The sequence below is a fragment of the Euphorbia lathyris genome, chromosome 2 (genome assembly GCF_963576675.1).
Source record: "Euphorbia lathyris chromosome 2, ddEupLath1.1, whole genome shotgun sequence".
Classification (NCBI taxonomy): domain Eukaryota; kingdom Viridiplantae; phylum Streptophyta; class Magnoliopsida; order Malpighiales; family Euphorbiaceae; genus Euphorbia; species Euphorbia lathyris.
The window spans coordinates 4,411,476-4,431,236 of record NC_088911.1 but is presented as its reverse complement, the minus strand read 5'-3'; the positions used below and the strand labels follow the sequence as shown (position 1 = coordinate 4,431,236).

General features: G+C 32.6%; 1 pseudogene; it reads left to right on the top strand.

The window, feature by feature from the left end:
- Window positions 1-13,544: 13,544 nt before the first annotated feature.
- On the top strand, window positions 13,545-16,442 carry LOC136216526 (amidophosphoribosyltransferase 1, chloroplastic-like; annotated as a pseudogene).
- Window positions 16,443-19,761: the final 3,319 nt, after the last annotated feature.

Here is a 19,761-nt window from a genome sequence, read left to right as displayed (position 1 = left end):
CGAAAATCATTATGATACACGGAAACTTCAACATGCCTGCGTATCAGGTTTTCCATACGTTTCGGATATAGAAACGTCCGGAAACTACTAGGATATGTTTTGGGGCTGTTTCCGTAATATTTAAAAGTTGGATAACTGTATGTGTCTCTAGACAAAAAAGGATTGTATTTCATTTCAGAAAAAAAAAAAGAGGTAAACAAAGCATTTATGATTGATCGTTATTTGAAAGGAAAATGAGTAGTAATATCCAAAAGGAATATGCCAATCTTCATGTGCAACAAAAATAAAATTTGAGATCAACCAAAAAGAGAGAGAATAGCAATTAGAGATTGGGATACAATGCAACTAAAAAAACAGAGAGAAATAGCGCATTTCCAGTAGCAGATAACTAAAAGACATGGCAATTGATGCAACTCCTGATTAATACAAAAACTGACCTCAAACTTCTCCATCTATATATTTTTAATATTTATAAATGTGCTGCAATATTTTTAATATTTACACGTTTCCGTGTCCTATGTTTTGTAGAAAAGGCGTTTCCTGCTGTGGTGAATACATGATTAGTCAGTTGGGGACGCTAAATTTACACGTGCGTGTGTAATTTTTTTTTTCTATATATATATATATATATATATATATATATGTGTGTGTTATAATCTGAGTAGTCAAGAACCGATTTTTAAGTACCAATGTAAAACTTCTCAAATTTACGCTACATGGTGTTTAAAATTCTTAACATGTAAAAAAAATGTGTCTAATAGAAAAAATCGGATTTAGGGAGGCAAAACAAATTTGAAATTTGAATTTAAGAATGACCTAGCAAGCTAAAAAATTTAGAAATTTGGATTTAAGAAAAGCATGACAAGTCAAAAAAAAAAATTAAAATTTTGGATTTAGAAAGAGTCCAACAGACCAAAAAATAAAATTAGAATTTTAAATTGAGAGAGGGTGTAACTAGGGCTGTAAATGAACAGAGCCGCTCATGAGCGGCTCGGTGATCGGCTCGATAAAAGTTCGGCTTGATTTATAAACGAGCCGCTCGCGAACACAATTTACTGGCTTGGTTCGTAAACGAGCCAAGCTTGAGCAAGCCAAAGCTCGGCTCGAAAGCTCGCAAGCAGGCTCGATTAGAACATTTATGAACAAATTTTAGTTTTGTAGAAAACTATATAGTTTTGTGGTAGTTCACAAATATTTAAACTTAATATTATTTCATTTGCTATTAAATGAGTTCATTCACAAACATAATAAATGAGTAATAGACGAACTATTTGTAAGCATCTTGTTTATTTATTCACGAACTTTGCTTGTGAACTTGTTTATGTACACAATTAAAGAGTTATTTCCGAGCAAACTTCACAAATATAATTAACAATTTGCTCACAAACAATTCATGGTTAGAAAATTTTCTTAATGAACCAAGTCCAAAAGAGGATTTTGGGCTCGAAGCTCGGCTCAAGCTCGTTGAGCAAGCCAAAGCTCAGCTCGGACTCGGTTCGTTAATTTTATAGCAAGCTTGGCTCGGGCTCGAGCTCGTTAATTTTATAGCGAGCCGAACTTGAACAGGTCAAAGCTCGGCTCGGCTCGATTACAGCCCTAGATGTAACAGGACCTGGTCCAATTTTGGGATGCTATTTCAGCACCCATTTTATTTTATTTTTTAAACAGGGTCTGGAACCTTCACTGTCTCAAATTTTGTGGAGACAGGTAACGGTAGTTCCAGCAGCCAGAGGCCCAGCCCCCTTGCCCCTCCCTGTATCCACCTGTGGTTTCCTGTATCCGTGTCCATGTCGGATACACAGTATCCGGGCAACCAGAGAACGTACTTAACCTTGCTATTATAACAATGAAAATAACATAAACTTTACCTTGGTTCACTTTTGGCTGCAACTTTTGCACTTGTTCATCAGGATTAGGCAAGATTTCAGTTTCTGATTCATCATCGATTACAATAATTTCTTCATCAGACTTATTATCTCCATTACTGCTCAAACTACAAGGATAATCTATCTCTGTAGCACTTCTATCACCGATGATGACATTGAATTCCGATACAGATCTATCGAATTCAAATACAAGAACATATCCATATCCGATTGAGAAATAATCCCTAAATTCTTTCCATCCTTTTTGCAGCCAAACGTCTCCCTCGGATTTCACGATGTCGATCTTCCATTTTTGACCGGACGGGACTTTCAGAATTGCCGGACTTGAAAGATAACCTCCGTAGTTTTTCACAAATTTTCTAGGAATCGCCTAATTTGTTTTTACAGCTTATCCTTTGTTTTTACAAATACAACCCTGGCTTTCAAAATTTTACAAACACAATCATGTAGTTTGTAAAATTTTGTATTTGGGTTCACTCTGTCAGAATTTAGCCGATAAAGATCTCGAAATGAAACTTTTCAAGAGTTAAATGATATTTTAAGCAACTTTAATTATTTAACTTTTTAGATTTGAGGTAATTTAGGTGTTTTTTTAGAGAGAGAAAATTAATATTTAGAGAAAGAAAACTCTAAAAATGATGATTTTGAAAAATTAAAAATATGGTTCCATTGTAAATATGATACTCCCTCCATTCCATTATATAAGTCATTCTAGGGTATTTCACACAAATTAAGAAATATATTGGTTAACTAAAAAAAATTCTCTCTCATGTCACTATTGGGCAATAAGCATTGGAATATTAAAAAACACATGTATCAATACAAAAAATAATTCTCTCTCATGTCACTATTGGGCAATAAGCATTGGAATCCTAGAATGACTTATATTTAGGGAAAAAACCAATTTGCTAGAATGACCTATATAATGGAATGGAGGGAGTACTAAACAATTTTAATTCTTGAAATTTTTTATTTTGATGTCGTTATCGTTCAAATTTGACAAAGTAAAAAAGAATGTAAAATTTTGTAAACACGTAGTTACTTTTGTAAAGAAAAATAACACATGTACCATTTTTTTTGAGAGAGAAAGTTAATGTTCAGAGAGAAAACTCTAAAAATGATGATTTTGAAAAATAAAAAAATATAGTTCCATTGTAAATATGATACCAAGCAACTTTAATTCTTGAAAATTTTCTTTTTGAGATCATTATCGGCCAAATTTAATAAAGTAAAAAAAATGTAAAATTTTGTAAACACAAGACTGTGTAATCACGCAACATCTACTCGTAAGAAGAAGACGAGAATGTTAACCGTCTTTTGTTGCTGTTCGGGATCGTTGAGAATAAACTTGAAAAAATGGGGTTTTTTATCTGCTTTAAACATCAGGCGTCCATTGTTGTTCTTTGAGGAAGAAGCCATTGTTTTTCTTCAGAACTTCGAAAGCTCTCTACTGAACAGGTTTTTAAGAAATTCAGTTTCTATATAATATATACATACAATTTATTTAGTACAGTCAATATGATTTAAAATATTATCTAATTTAAAATATTTAACAGTTACTTTTTCTCATTTTCCTAATCTCTTTCGGTTTGACTTTTTTAGTTAAAACTTATATTTTAAATTTTAAATTCTTTCTTACCCATTTAAAAATTTATTTTTTCTATATAGGCTTAATACATTATTTGCCCCCTGAATTTGTCCAAAATGGTTGATTGGCCCCCTAAACTTTCAAAGTGTCTCGATAGCTCTCTGAACTTGCATAAAATGTTCAATTAGCCCCTTGAACTTGCATAAAATGTAATAAATTAATAACTCGGTTGGCAAAAATTAAGTTAAATGCGGAATATATGTTGCACGCATCTTAAAAAAGTAAAACGATCAAGATTGGGATATGCGATTATTATATTAGAGAATAAAATGTTTTATTGTTGAATAAGTAAGAAATTCTTTTTTAACATGTTTTAATATATTTTGTGAAGTATGTAATAACATTCTAAGGCACGTGTAACATATTTTTCGCATTTGACTTACTTTTTTTACAACCGAATGATTAATTGATTATATTTTACGCAAGTTCATGGGGCTAATTGAACATTTTATACAAGTTTAGGGAGCTATCGAGATATTTTGAAAATTCAGAGGACCAGTCAATCATTTTAGATAAGTTCAAGGGGCAAATGATGTATTAAGCCTTCTATATATTTGTAAAAGTTCACATGGTAAAACGCTTATAACTACACATAATATTTTTTTTGATAATAATTACACATAATATTTTATACATTATTCAACAAAACTATTAAATTGAAACTTGATTTCACCTGTATATGTCGTTTGCTAAAATACATAAGGCCTAATATTATAACTGTCCCTTCCAATTTTTAATTGTAACAACTTACCCTTTAAATTTGTCCAATTGTAAAACATAACCCCTCAAACTTATCCAAATTATAAAACAGAATCCCAAATTGTTGACATAGACTGCAATTGAAGAAACATGTGAAATACAAAAGCTGCAACGCTCGTGGAATGTGATAATCAGATCTTTGGACCCAAAAAAAATCAGTATTTAAGCAACCAAATCTCCAATTCTTCAACTTATTCTTCAATCTAACGGTCTTTTTTTTATTCCTATTCGTTTTTTCGTGATTTCTTGACTCAAAGTTTTTGGATATTATGAGGGTGAAAAGGTGTTTATGTGGAGAATAGCTCAATTGAAGATTTCATGGCATGATACGAATCCGGGAAAACGTTTTTACGGTTGCTTCAAGTACGGGGTAAAAAAATCTCAATTTGGGTTTATGTTTTACAATTGGACAAGTTTGAGGGGTTATGTTTTACAATTGGACAAATTTGAGGGGTAAGTTGTTACAATTGAAAGTTGGGGGGGACAGTTGCAACGTTTGGACAAGTTCAGGGGGTTATTTGTATATTAGGTCAATACCTCTAATAAAAAAAAGGGTGTTGTTAAACCCAGCCCCATTTTCCTACCCCTAGCCCCTTGAAAGGACGAAATTGCCCTTTCATGGGTTTTGAGGAGGAGAAAAGCAATTTTTTTTCCCGATCCGACACGCGGGCGTGTGGCCATCACACCTCACCTCGCGGTCGAGCGTATAAATATCACGCCTCACCATGTGGGTGGGCATGATAGCCCCACGTCTCACTGCAAGGTCGGACGTGTGGCTGTCACGTCCTACCACGCGGTGAGGCATGTGTCTATCATGTTCGACCACGCGGTGAGGCGTGATAGACACACGCCCGCGTGTCGGATTGGAAAAAAAAATAGCTTTTTAACCCCGTAAATAGTTCGTTAAACCCGTAAATAGTCCGTTAACCCCGTAAATAGTTTGTTAAACCCGTAAATAGGTCATTATGCCCGTAACTACAGAATTGTACTTAACAAATAAATTTTAAAACATAAAAATTAAAATAAACATTAATAAACATAAACATTTATAAACATAAAAGATTAAACATAATATCTGTCACAAAAAGTTTTAAAATGTATGAATTTCTACAACAAAAATTCAGCTCGCCCGGCGCCACGCATCCATAAACTCATCCATCTCCCTCTTAATGCGTGGAACATCCTCGTCAGATCGGTGGGTAGCCGATAGTTGGGTGACACGCCACAACCAGCTAACCCACTGAAAAAAAAATTAATAAATAAATATTAACAATTAAACACATATAAACTAATACTAAATAATAATATTAAATAATAATAAACTTACAAATTCGTTGTTGGTGCGAGCATGCTGTACCGGTCCAGCCTGTGGTGCATGAAGGAGATGGGGATGCGAATGTCGCCTATACCAGTCCATATAAGCAGGATCACAGGCAGTGGGATCGTATCTAACTGGTCGGCATCTCCTCCGATCAATGCCCCGAGCCGATGGAAATCTCCGCCAGGTATCCTCAACTGTGACTAAGGAATGCGTGAGCTTATACGCTATAGATCTCCATGGTCGTACTGTTTTATCAGGTCTAATACGCTCAGCTGGGATAGGCTGGGTATATCCGACCTGTCGCAGCGCTCGATCGGGCATATACGGCTCGACGATGTCTCTACACCGTATCCAACCGGCGTATGACACTCGAAGCCGATCATCATCGGGGACAGGGCCATAAGGCAACCACGTCACCCGAAAAAAATTATTACTCAATAAAAAATAATAATATACTATAAATAATACTTCAATTAATTCTAAAATTTTATAAAATACATCTGCTGCCGTCATACGGTCCAGCTGCCCGCGAAAGGTATCTAGTCGGGCGGTCGTCTTGCCTGGTACCCCGACCTCCCATCTCAGTGCACGGGCATGGTCAGCTGGGATCAAGTGAGCTCCTCTATGCGGCCGGAACACCGGAAAATACTCGTATATCCATGCCTGCAGTAGGGTCAAACATCCACATATACCTGAACAGTCTCGTCTGCTCGCTATCCCCAGCTGCCGGTACAACATGGCCAGTGTAGCAGACCCCCATGATAGTCCAGCTGTCCCGCTGACACCGTCGTAAACCTCAACAAGATGGATCGGCCTAATCCTATCTCCACTCTTGTCAACAAACAGAGTGGATCCAAGCATAAGCCACATCCACGTTATGGCCCGAGTAGCGTCATCCCTACCCTCGGTGAGAAGCCCATGTACGGCCCCAACAAATACACCTCCACCTGCCCATAAATGACTGGTCAGCAACAGAAGCTCAGCCTGACTCACCCCAAACATCATCATGCACATGGCATGAAGCCCATCATTAGGGGGAGACTCGGACACCATCGGACCGTCGATCGAGATCCGAAGAATCTGCCACACATCATGTAGCTGGATAGTCATCTCTCCGAACGGCATGTGGAAGGAGTTCGTATCAGACTGCCACCGCTCCACGAACGCAGTCAACAGCGGAGTGTCGATGTTCTTAAACATGGCATGTGGAAGGTGAGACAAACCAGTCCTCTCGATCATCTCCCTCAGCTGTAAAATGACACATATACAATTTATATAATTACTGAATGTTTTTTATGTTTATAGTTAAAAATACAAATTACAATACATGTTGACACACTATATTATTCTTACCTCGGGTGACGCACCAGAAAACCACTGACACAAATCTCGGCATGCTGATGATCTGTTGTAGCATGTCAGAAACGACCGAATCTCTCCTCCCAACATCCGTGAGGCAACATGTCCTAGAAAACTAGGAATCACAGAACCATCAACGGGGCCACCATCCACCGGTGCAGTAACTACCCAGCTCTCGTCCTCACTAGCTTTGGGACGTTTGCTTGTCCCTGAAAGTGATAAAATTATACTAAAATATCCTAAAATATACTAAATTATAATAAAATACACTAAATTATACTAAATTTATAGTAAAATATCCTAAAATATACTAAATTATACTAAAATATAATAAATTATACTAAAATATCCTAAAATATACTAAATTATACTAAAATATACTAAATTATACTAAAATATAATAAAATATACTAGAATTATACTAAAATTATAAAAAATACATGTACTCGCAAAACGACCTCCTACGCGCTGGGTCGGCGGGCTCCTCATCGCTCTCCTCAATCTCGCGATCATGTGCAACTGCAGACTGTCGCACTAACCGGGCTGCCACCTCCAGGTAGTCCTCAAAAGCATCGCTCTCAGGCTCTATGTCATCAACATGTGTCGCCCCCTCCGATCCATCAAAATCGGACTGCTCCACAATCGGTCCCCTCCTCAACTGGTCCGTCGCAGCCTCTCTACGTCTACGATTGGGTATATCAATACCACGCAATCTCGTATGGCGTGATGTATCATCATCGCCGTCCATATCTAGACGACGAGCAGATGACGGGATGGATTTCCCACCCCTAGTAGGCCGCTTCGTCTAAAAAAAAAATTACACTAAATTAATAAAATTATAAATAATGTAAATTATACTAAACTTATCAAATTATGATAAAATACAACTAAATTAATACAATTGTAAATAATTGTAATTATACTATAATTGTAAAATTATAATCAATTATACTAAAGTTATAATCAATTTATACTAAATTTATAAAATTGTAAAAATCATGCTAATACTATACTAAATTTATACTAAAATTATAAATTTACTATAAATTACTAAAATTATAAATAATATAAATTTTTATTAAAAAAACAACGTGGGCCTAAGGGAATCACGCCTGAACCATTGGTCGGGCGTATGAATATCACGCCCGAGCAGTGGTGGGGGCGTATGAGCATCACGTCCGACCGGACGCCCGCACCAATGATAGGGCGTGATACGCATACGCCCGAACCACAGATCGGGCGTAATGCTCATACGCTTGACTGCGATTCCGGTGAATTCATGAAAACATCCACAGATTCATTTCGATCTAAAAATCAACGAAATAAAGCGGTAAATCTTACCACTTTAGCTTTTCCTTTACGGTTTCTGTCACGATCCATGATTCGGTTCACTAATTTGTCCGGATTTGAGCAAAAATCGTATAGGGTTCTTGAGAGGTTTTGGGTTTTTTCAAATTTGGTGCAAAGGGTAGTTCGGTCTTTTCACGGGGCTGGAAGTATAAATTAGTGGCTAGGTTTAGTAACCCACTAAAAAAACTAATAAAAATGTTTTAAAAAAACCTAATAAAAAAATGACATTACATCCATTTGATCCTCAAACTAAAGCTTCAAAGTCAATTAGGAACCTAAACTATCAAAATCATCAATCAGGTCCATGAACTAAGCAAAAATATCAATTAAGTCCTCATTCTATTCTAAAATAAAAAAAAACTGTGACTATTTGATATAGACTGTAATATTCTCTATGTTGATTCAAAATGAGTTTGAGGAAGAGGGTCTGAAACTGTTCGATCGAATGATTTTCGATGAGGCTTCAACTCATGATTTTCATTTAGAATAGAGACTCAATTGATGATTTTTAGTTAGTTTAGGGACTTGATTAGTAATTTTGATAGTTTTAGGTCCTAATTGACTGTGAAGCCTTAGTTTAGATAGCCAAATGAATATTATGCTGAAAAAACTATATGTTCGTATATAGAGAAACAATTTTAATTGGCCATCAAATAGACTTAATATATAAAATTACGGGGGAAAATCTGTTGACCATATTTTGGTGTCTTCTTCTATGTCTCTCCCACAAAAAGTGGTCCTTTTTAATCATATGAGTCCCCTTGGCTCATAAAATATATTATTTTAATTAAAATGGACCGCTTTTTGTGAGAGGGACATGGAATGGGACATCGAAATGGGACAACAGATTTTCTTCCTAAAATTACGGATTATAATATGATTATAACCATACTTATATATAAATTTCAAATTTTAATTTTTTTTAACCCTTCAAAATTTTATTTTCTCTTATATTTGTGAAAATTCACAAGTGGTAAAATGCTTGTAACTACATATAATATTTTATACATTATTTAAAGCTACTAAAATAAAACTTGATTTCACCTATATGTGTTTGATGAAATACCTAATAAAAAAAAATATATGTTCAGATATAGAGAAACAATTTTAACTGGCCATCAAATAGATTTGATATTGTTATAAAATTACGGATTATAATAGGATTATAACCATACTTACAAATAGGTCAATACTAATTTTAGACCCATGTTTTGCACGGTTTTTTGATTTAGTTTTGTCACTATTATGTAGACGCCTAGAAATTTACAAATTAAAACTCTAATGAATATATCAGTATTAAAATTTAATGTAATAATTTTGTAATTTATGGCGTATTAAAATATTAAAAAATAATGGATAAGCAACTAATTAATTTTCCATATAAAAATTAATGAACAAAAACAAAAAACTCCAAAAATTGTTTTATTTTTTCTAACAACTTGTAATTTATAAGCAAAATAATGGTACGATACTTTCTAGTTTATATTACAAAATTGTTTAAGATCCACATTCCTCAATTTTATAAAATCAATTCATCAAGCCGCAAACTAACTTTACAGAGAAGTTGAAGGGCTTTCACACATTAGAATCTGCAATAGGATGACAACCAAGAATAGAGTAACTTGAAGGAGCAGGCCAAGTAATTAAAAAAAAAAGTTAAGGTGCAAAAATACCCCTAACGTTTTGGACCAGGAGCAATTTTACCCCTAACGTCTAAAATGGTGTAATTTTACCCCCAACGTTGGAAGCTAAGATCAATTTTACCCCTAACGTTAATAAATTGGGTCAATTTGAGAAATAATTCATCAAATTGTCTTCTCGATCATAAATCTTGTCATCTACACTTCATACGTGTGTCATTTTATCAGTAACAAATCATAAACATACGTTGAGATATGAAAAAAATAAAAAGAATAAAAAAATATATTGTCTTTTTGTACGAATTAGACAAAATAAATTCAAAAAATTCACCAAATTTATAAATATTAATCTCAAATTCTATTATTAAATTATAAAAAACATGAAATCCTTTTTTCAGAACGAATTGTTATGCAATTGGTGCTGAATAAGAAACAAAAATATCTGTGTTTTATAATAGTGTCTGAAATTGACACAATTTATTAACGTTAGGGGTAAAATTGATCTTGACTTCCAACGTTAGGGGCAAAATTGCACCATTTTAGATATTAAGGGTAAAAGTGTTCCTGATCCAAAACGTTAGGGGTATTTTTGCACCTTAACCCAAAAAAAAAAGCACCCAAGTTAAATGTCAGTCGAGCATAAGTTCATGTAAATATAAAATATTAAATTAGATCCTAGCTAGCTCATCGATCACACTTTTTATGGTAAAAACTACAAATGAGTACTCCTAAGTCCTAATTTGAGTTTCATAATTAGTAAAGTTATATACTCATCTTATAAATATCAAAAAGTATAGATGCCATATTCACTATCACAAAATTATAAATGCTCTTATCCAAAATGGACATTTATATTTATATATCTTTGATATAAAAAAGAGCAATATTAATCTTCATAAGAGAGTTTCTATCATTCATGTTGGGTAATTTGTTCGTTTGTATAAGGTTTTTAGGGAAATATCAATTTAAGCTCAACGTTCAAAATATCACCAATATAGGCTTAACGTTTATAATATAATATCAATTTAGGCTTAACGTTTACAATATAGCATCAATCTAGGCCTCACGTACAAAATAGCATCAATATAGGTTTAAGGTTTACAAAATAATACGAATTTAATCTTAACGTTTACAAAATATATCCAATTTAAGCTAAACGTCACAATTAAATTAACCATATTATATTCTTTTCCTATTAATTTTATATGTTATCTTTTTATTTAGTTCTATTTTCTTATTTATTATAATACAATTAATTAGTTTTCTTGCCCATTAAAACCTTATATTTGTTTTCATCAACCATTCCATGACTCCGAAATTCTATGGCTCATGTAATATATGCAAAAATAATATTGATACATGTCAGTGTTCGAAATATTGTGGATATTCAATTAGTTTTAGTTTGCATATATTACATTAGCAATGAAATTTAATAGTCATGGAATCGTTTATGAAAAACAAATATAAGATTTTAATGGGCAAGAATACTAATTAATTGTATTATAATAAATAAAAATATAGAACTAAATAAAAAGATAACATATAAAGTTAATAGGGAAATAATATAATATGGTTAATTTAATTGTGACGTTTAGCTTAAATTGGATATATTTTGTAAAACGTTTAGCTTAAATTCGTATTATTTTGTAAACGTTAAGCCTATATTGGTGTTATTTTGTACGTGAGGCCTAAATTGATGCTATATTATAAACGTTAAGCCTAAATTGATATTATGTTGTAAACGTTAAGCCTATATTGGTGCTATTTTGAACGTTGAATTTAAATTGGTACTTCCCTTAGGTCTATTTTGGTACCTTATCCCATAAAAAAATAACATAAAACCTGAGAAAGAAACTAATTGTACCTCATAAGCTATGATGAAGCAAACTAATTTCCAGGTGATTCAGCCAAATTATCTCCTTCTTCCTAGTTTCCCTTGCATTAGAATGTGGATAACCCGGTGAATCCTGTGGTTCCAAATATGGTTAACCCCGAGCTGATCCCCATTCATTAGATAGAGAAGATCACCAAGATTTCGTGATCCTAAAACTTATAATAAAGATTAGAAACAATGAGCAAACATATGTTACTCGTAGTAGTGAAAAACATTTATCTTTATTGGCAAATAATTAGGAGACATTTATCTCCATTGGCTGGTTTCCCACTTGAAGACATTTTCATTGAGTATGTTGAATTAAAAACCATGAGTCCTTAGATTGTAAAAAATGTAAAGAATTTACCTGCAAAACCAAGTGATGAAGAAACAACGTCACTGGAGAGTAGTAAAACAAAGAATTAGGAAAATATCTAGCATTAATAAGCATCTATCTGCATCTGAGATTCAATTGCTGATTCACCCATTGATGAAAATGATCATTTTGAAATTCAATTTTATAAAATCAGTCATTATAAAACTAATTACAATAACAAATTAAATGTTGGCACCGGAGGAGATTGATTCACAGGATGCTCTTAGAGATCTTACAGAGCAGATTGCGGGCAATTGGAAAGCAGAGACCCTGCTAACAAACACCTAAAAGACATATCCCAATTTGTAGGCAGAGATAAGGCTTTTTACGATTAGGGTTTGAAATCAACCGATTTTATAAGAAATAACTCTCGTTAAAAAAGAATCCAAGACAGCAAAACTGAAGCAAAGAAAGCCAAAAAAAAAAAAAAAAAAAAAAGGAAGAAGATAAAGAACAGACTTAAACGAAGATAGGGAAATTATTGGATATAGTTCCAGGAATAGAAAGCAGAACGTGCAAATAGTAGGACAAGAAACCATACATGCTATACAAACCGCATGAAGAATAAACATTGTATTTAAGCCACATGGATATTCAGGCAAGAAATGCAAACCAGACATATGAATATTACATTCAACACCTGAAAAGAAGAACAATAAAAGGAAAAACTCAAATTAAAACCACAAAACTAAAAATTAAAGAAAAGAAGCATGAGAACTGATCAGCTGAAAACATAATTGTTTGGGATTCCAACATAACTTTGATTTTAAATTTTAAATTATTTTTAAAATTTTTAAAATTTTATTTTCTGAAAATTCAAAAGTGGTAAAATGTTTGTAATTATACATATAATATTTTATACATTATTCAACAAAGTTACTAAATTGAAACTTGATTTCTCCTATATGTCGTTTGATAAAATACCTAATAAAAAATTAAAAAACCTAATAAAAATGTTTCAAAAAAAACTAATAAAAAATATATGTTCGTATACATAGAGAACAATTTTAATTGGCCATTTTTTTTTGGGTAGGAATAGGAAAGGACAACAAACAGACAAAACCTAACCCGGGATCAGTCTAGGAAGGCTGACCCCAACCCTATCCTCTAGGAGGGTAGACAAAAGAAAAGGAGGAGGAACAGAAAGGGTAGAAACACCTAACATCCCCCGTGCCCAGCAGCTGCCAAGCGATCCGCCACGCGGTTTTGTTCCCTATAAATAAATTGGCCATTAAATAGACTTAATATTGTTATAAAATTATGAATAATATATATATATATATAGAAGAGTTCTCAATGGGTAATACTCATGGATGGACACTACAAGAAAATCGCAAATTACCAGCGGATTAATTTCCGCTGCTGATCACCGGCGGAATAGCAGCGGAATAATTTCCGCTGCAAATTACTGGCGGAACAGTAGCGAAATTGTAATTCCATCTGTGAATTCTAATCTCACCAGCGTAACCGCTGGAAAAAAAATTCCACCGGTGAATTCACCAGCGAAAAATTTATCATACCGACGGAATTCTGTCCCTGCGAAATTTTTTTCCTTTTTTTCGAAAAAGCGGGAAACAAATTTTGGTTCCCCCTCTTTTTTTTTCTACTTTCTTTTCTATTCTCTCACCTTTGTCCATCATATCGCAGCTCTGGGACAACTTTAGCTAGAATTCTTTCTCTTTGCTCATCCCTCTCTCTCCTCTTTCTCTCTCAAACCAATTTCTCAGTACCAACCATCTCTCTCCTCTTTTTCTCTGAAACTCAAAGCCATCAAGATGTTGTTGAGTTCGATTTACTCAACAACTGAATTCGAACTTCTCTCTGCCATCAAGCCGCTGGATTTTGTGAACTTTCCTTCAATTTAGGTGAGTTAACTTCTTAATTTTGAATGGATTTGGTTTATTTGAATGGGTTTGCTTTGATTTTGAATTGATTTAGAGATTTTCCCCTAATCTAGGATTTAGGGTTTAGTTTGATACTGCTTCAACGGATTCTACACTTCATAAACGATTACAATATTGATTTGGCAGTTCAAGTCCTTCAAAGGGAAGTTACATTATATTTGATTCTGAAGGCGGAGAGAGCTGGGATTGATACGGACTCTTCAGATTCTAGGTTCGTATATAAATTTGTCATTATCATGTGTCTAAATGCTAATAAGGTAGTTATTAATAGATTCATGGGCTGATTGTAGAGTATAGGTTCAGTTTATGATTTGAAATTGGAAGCTGTTTGGTTTTTCGGGTGTTGTGTGTTTGTGTTAGTTGTTTTGTGTTGGCTAGGTTATGAGTATTTGGTTTTCCATAGTTGTTTGGTTTTGGTTGGTCTTCAAGAATAAGTGGAGTAATGAAGTTAGAAAATGGTTTTGAGGAGATGGAAGTCGATATTTCTTTAAGCCCTAGAGTGAATGCTAAAACCTTAAAAAAGGTAGCCATAATGGATCATCCCACTGTACCTAACAACTAAATGTAGATATATACACTTCAACTCATTTTCTTCTTCCAAAGGAGACTTAAATAGCATATACAGAATCTTGCATTGTTTTGACTTTGGTTAGTTCAATTTTTATCGGGCTACAATTGTGCCCTGGTCTTATAATTGTATAGTGTTGTGTCATCTTGTGATCTTTCTATGTGAAGAGCTAAAAATTTGTAACATGAAGTGGATTGAAGACAACAGAATTCTTGTATATGCCAGGTTCATTCTGGATTGTGTCGAAATGATGGATGTTGTGGTAAAGAACGGTGCTTGGTATAGCTACAAAGACCATATGTTTGCTCTCAAGGTCCAATTTCACTTATAGTCTCTCTTTTCTTGAATTATATCATATGTGGCATTCACTTGCCACTGCAAACCGAAATTTCACATTTAAGGAACTTGTTTTTATTGTTATTCTGATTCATGCATCTCAATTAACTATGAAGTTGCATCTATAACCTAGAACCTGCCTCTTCCTCCTTCTCCCATGGCTACCTCCAATCTTTCCCCTCTTTCTAACCCTTCTCTTTCTTTCAACTCTAATCCTCAACTTCCCCGCAAATCCCCTATTTCCCTCCTTCCCAAAACCCTCCTTAAACCTTCTCTCCTTTCTCATCCCCACAAATCCCACATCTCTTTCTCCTCTCAAAATCCCCTTTCTCATGTAATTTTCGGTGATGTTGAATCCTCTGCTGATTCTTCTTACTTTGATGATGAGGATAAGCCCTGTGAGGAGTGTGGTGTTGTTGGTATTTACGGAGACTCTGAAGCCTCCCGTCTTTGCTATTTAGCTCTTCATGCTCTCTAGCACCGTGGCCAAGAAGGGGCCGGTATTGTTGCTGTTAATAATAAGGTTTTGCAGTCTATTACTGGTGTTGGGTTAGTCTCCGAAGTCTTCAATTCCTCTAAGCTTAACCAATTGCCCGGCGATTTAGCTATTGGTCATGTTCGCTACTCTACTGCTGGCTCTTCTATGCTAAAAAATGTTCAACCTTTTGTTGCTGGTTACAGGTTTGGTTCTGTTGGGGTTGCTCACAATGGGAATTTAGTTAATTATAGAGAATCGAGGGCTATGCTTGAAGATAATGGTTCTATTTTTAATACTAGTTCTGATACTGAGGTTGTTTTGCATTTAATTGCTATTTCCAAGGCTAGACCTTTCTTTCTAAGGATAGTTGATGCTTGTGAGAAGTTAAAAGGGGCTTATTCTATGGTGTTTGCTACACAGGATAAATTGGTTGCTGTTAGAGATCCTTATGGTTTTAGGCCTTTAGTTATGGGTAGGAGAAGTAATGGTGCTGTTGCTTTGGCCTCTGAAACTTGTGCTCTTGATTTAATTGAGGCCACTTACGAGAGAGGTTTATCCTGGGGAGGTTTTGGTTGTTGATAAAGATGGTGTTCAATCTTTTTGCTTAATGACTCACCCTGAACCGAAACAATGCATTTTCGAGCATATTTACTTCTCTTTGCCTAATTCAGTTGTATTTGGTAAGTCTGTTTACGACTCAAGGGAGTATTTTGGGGGAATTCTAGCCACGGAGGCTCCTGTTGATTGTGATGTTGTGATTGTTGTTCCTGATTCAGGGGTTGTGGCTGCCAATGGTTATGCAGCCAAAGCAGGAGTTCCATACAAAATAGGCTTAATAAGATCACACTATGTAGGAAGGACATTCATTCGAGCCGTTTTTTCACCCTCAAGTTAACAAGTCATAATATCTTTCTATAATAAATACATGTTATACATGTACGCCTTTTTTCACCAACTTACCAATTTTTCATCATTTCCTATTAACTAGTACATGTTACAAAAAGAAAAACTAAGTACATATTACTAAATACAACAAAAAAAAAAGTACATACTACTAATATTCTCAAATGTCATCATATTCTTTTTTTTTTTTTTTTTATGATTTTTTTCGTTGACATTTGTGGCTAGTTTTGATAAACAGCAAAAATTACAACAAAAAAAATTACAAATTTATTACAACAACAAAAATACAATAATTGTGTACTTATTAATTAATCAACTCTCTTTTTTTCAATAAAATAAAATTGATCAACTTATATAATTTATGTAATTTTTTAATTTCCTTTATAAATTATACCATAAAACCATAAATTAATAATCAATAAAAAATTGTTTATTTTAATTACCATGCCTTTGAGATATAACTAATTAAAGAAAAAAACATCTTAATATTCCTAATTTGAATTGATTAATTTTTTTTATACCTAATTGAAGTTTACAAAAATCTTCTATTTTAACCATAATTTACGTAAATTTTGAATTAATTTATATAAAGTTGTCATTTTATAAAAATAAAATCACTAACTTTTGCAAAACTATGTTGCTTTCATGTAAAACCTTTGAACTTTACGTAAATCATCTATTTTTAGATATAATTATGTAAAGTTGGACTTAATTAACATAAAATTATATTTTTACAAAAAACAATTATCAACTTTACGAAAAATCGAGTGTCACGTAAAACATTTGAACTTTACGTAAATCTTGGACTTAATTTAGATAAAGTTATAATTTACAAAAAAAATCATTAATTTTATAAAAAAAATCGAGTTTTACGTAAAACCTTTGAAATTCACATAAATCTTTTATTTTTATACATAATTTACATAAAGTTGGACTTAATTTAGGTAAAGATCTAGTTTTAGGTTACATTACTTTATGCTAAGTTACGTTATGTTACCTTAATTTATGTTTAGTTCTACTACGTTATTTTACATTACAATAAGCTACATTATGTTACGTTACCTCACGTCGCGTTACGTTACGTCACGTCACATCACGTCACGTCACGTCACGTTACGTTACGTTACATTATGTAGCATGAGATGACGTGACGTTATGTTACGTTACATGATGTTATTTTACGTTACGTGAAATGACATTATGTTATGTTACGCTAGTTTCATTGCATTATATTACGTTATGTTATGTTATGTTACTAACAATAGAGGATTTATGTAAAATTTAAAGGTTTTACGTGAAACACGATTTTTTCGCAAATTTAATTATTTTTTTATATAAAAAATAACAACTTTATGTAAATTAAGTATCAATCCATGTAAATCATGTCTAACAATAAATGAGTTTTGTAAAATTCAAAGGTTTCACGTGACACTCTATTTTTCACGAAGTTGTTTTTTTATGAAGTAATAACTTTATGTAAATTGAGTCTCATTTAACGTATTTATGTCTAACAATAAATAATTTTCATAAAAATTAATTTTTACATGAAACTCGGTCTTTCGTGAAGTTAATAGTTTTTTTAAGCTAATAACATTAGCTAAATTAAATATCACAATGCATAAATTATGTCTACAAATAAAGAATTTAAGTAAAATTCAAAGATTTTACGTGAATTCACAAACTGTAATTTTTCTGTAAAGTAACAACTTTACATAAATTAAGTATATATTCACGTAAATTATGCCTAATAATAAAAATATTTTCATAAAATCCAAAGAGTTTACGTGAAATTCGATTTTTTACGGAGCTAGTGATTTTTTTTATATGTAAAGTAATAACTTTACACAAATTAAGTCTTACTTTACATAAATTATGTCTAATAATAAAGACTTTTCTTAAAATTAAAAGGTTTTACGTGAACCTCCATTTTCTCGGATTTAGTGTTTTTTTTTTTGTAAAATAACATAATTTTATGTAAATGAAATATCACTTTACATAAATTATTTCTAATAATAGAGTATTTTCATAAAATTCAAAAGTTTTAAGTGAAAATTCATTTTTTTTCGCAAAGTTTGTGATTTTTTAAAGTAATAATTTGACGAAAATTTAGTATCAATTCATGTAAATTATGTCTAAATTACGTAAATTTCATAAAATTAGAAAATGGCCTAATACATCATTAGCCTCCTGAGCTTGGTTGAAAAAGTTGATCGACCCTCTAAACTTATAAAATGTCTTCTTAGCTCTTAAAAATTTACATGTCAATTTTGAGTTAACTAAAAAATGGATAAGATGCAAAAATATCCCCTAACATGTACATCTATGAGCAATTTTACCCGTAACATCTAAAATATTGCAATTTTATCTCTAACGTTTTTAGCAAAGAGCAATTTTATCCATAATGTTAACAAGTTGGGTCAATTTCAGACATCATTATAAAACACAAATATTTTGTTTCTTATTCTGCACTAATTGCATATCCGTTAGTTATTAAAAAAGATTTCATAGTGAGTTAATAATAGAATTGAAGATTAATAATTTTAAATTCCATGAAATATTTGAATGTTTTTTTTTTGTATAATTTGTACAAAATACAATATATCTTTTTTATTTTATTTTTATGTTCAATTATGTGTTTGTCATATGTTACTTATTAGTGATAACGTAGATGTGAAGTTTAGATGACAAGATTCATAAGTGAAAAGACAATTTGATAAATTATTTCTTAAATTGACATAACTTGTCAATATTAGGAGTAAATTTGCTATGAACTGTCAAACTTTAGGGGTAAAATTGCACCATTTTTTAGATATTAGGAGTAAAATTGCTCATTGCTATAAACGGTAATGGTATTTTTACACCTTAACCCACTAAAAGAAATAATGAATCCGGAGGTTATGTGTAATTTTAATAAAATAATAACACATTTAAGCCTCGTTCATATAGCTAAATTTTGCATCTCTATGGTAAAATGTACCAGTGTTGTTCTATAAGCCATGTTATATTTATGAGTAAATAATTTATCAGTCCCCTACTTTTTACCTAACACACTGTTGCGTTCCCCTATTTTGAAAAACACACTTTTGCCAATATTAACTCTTTGATCCTTTTGTCTAGTCTTTTTAGACTTGTAACCGTTTTATTTTAGCATAAATAGACATATATAAAATAACAAAGTAACATGGTCAACTTATATTTTACTGTGGTTGTCCTAAAAGCTAAGATATGTTCGGTTAAAAATCTAAAAAAAAAGGACTACATAGTTAATATTAGTAAAAGATAGGGACCTTAAAATGTGTTTTTCAAAATAGGAGGACTAAACAGTATGTTAAGTAAAAACTAGAAGACTAATAAATTATT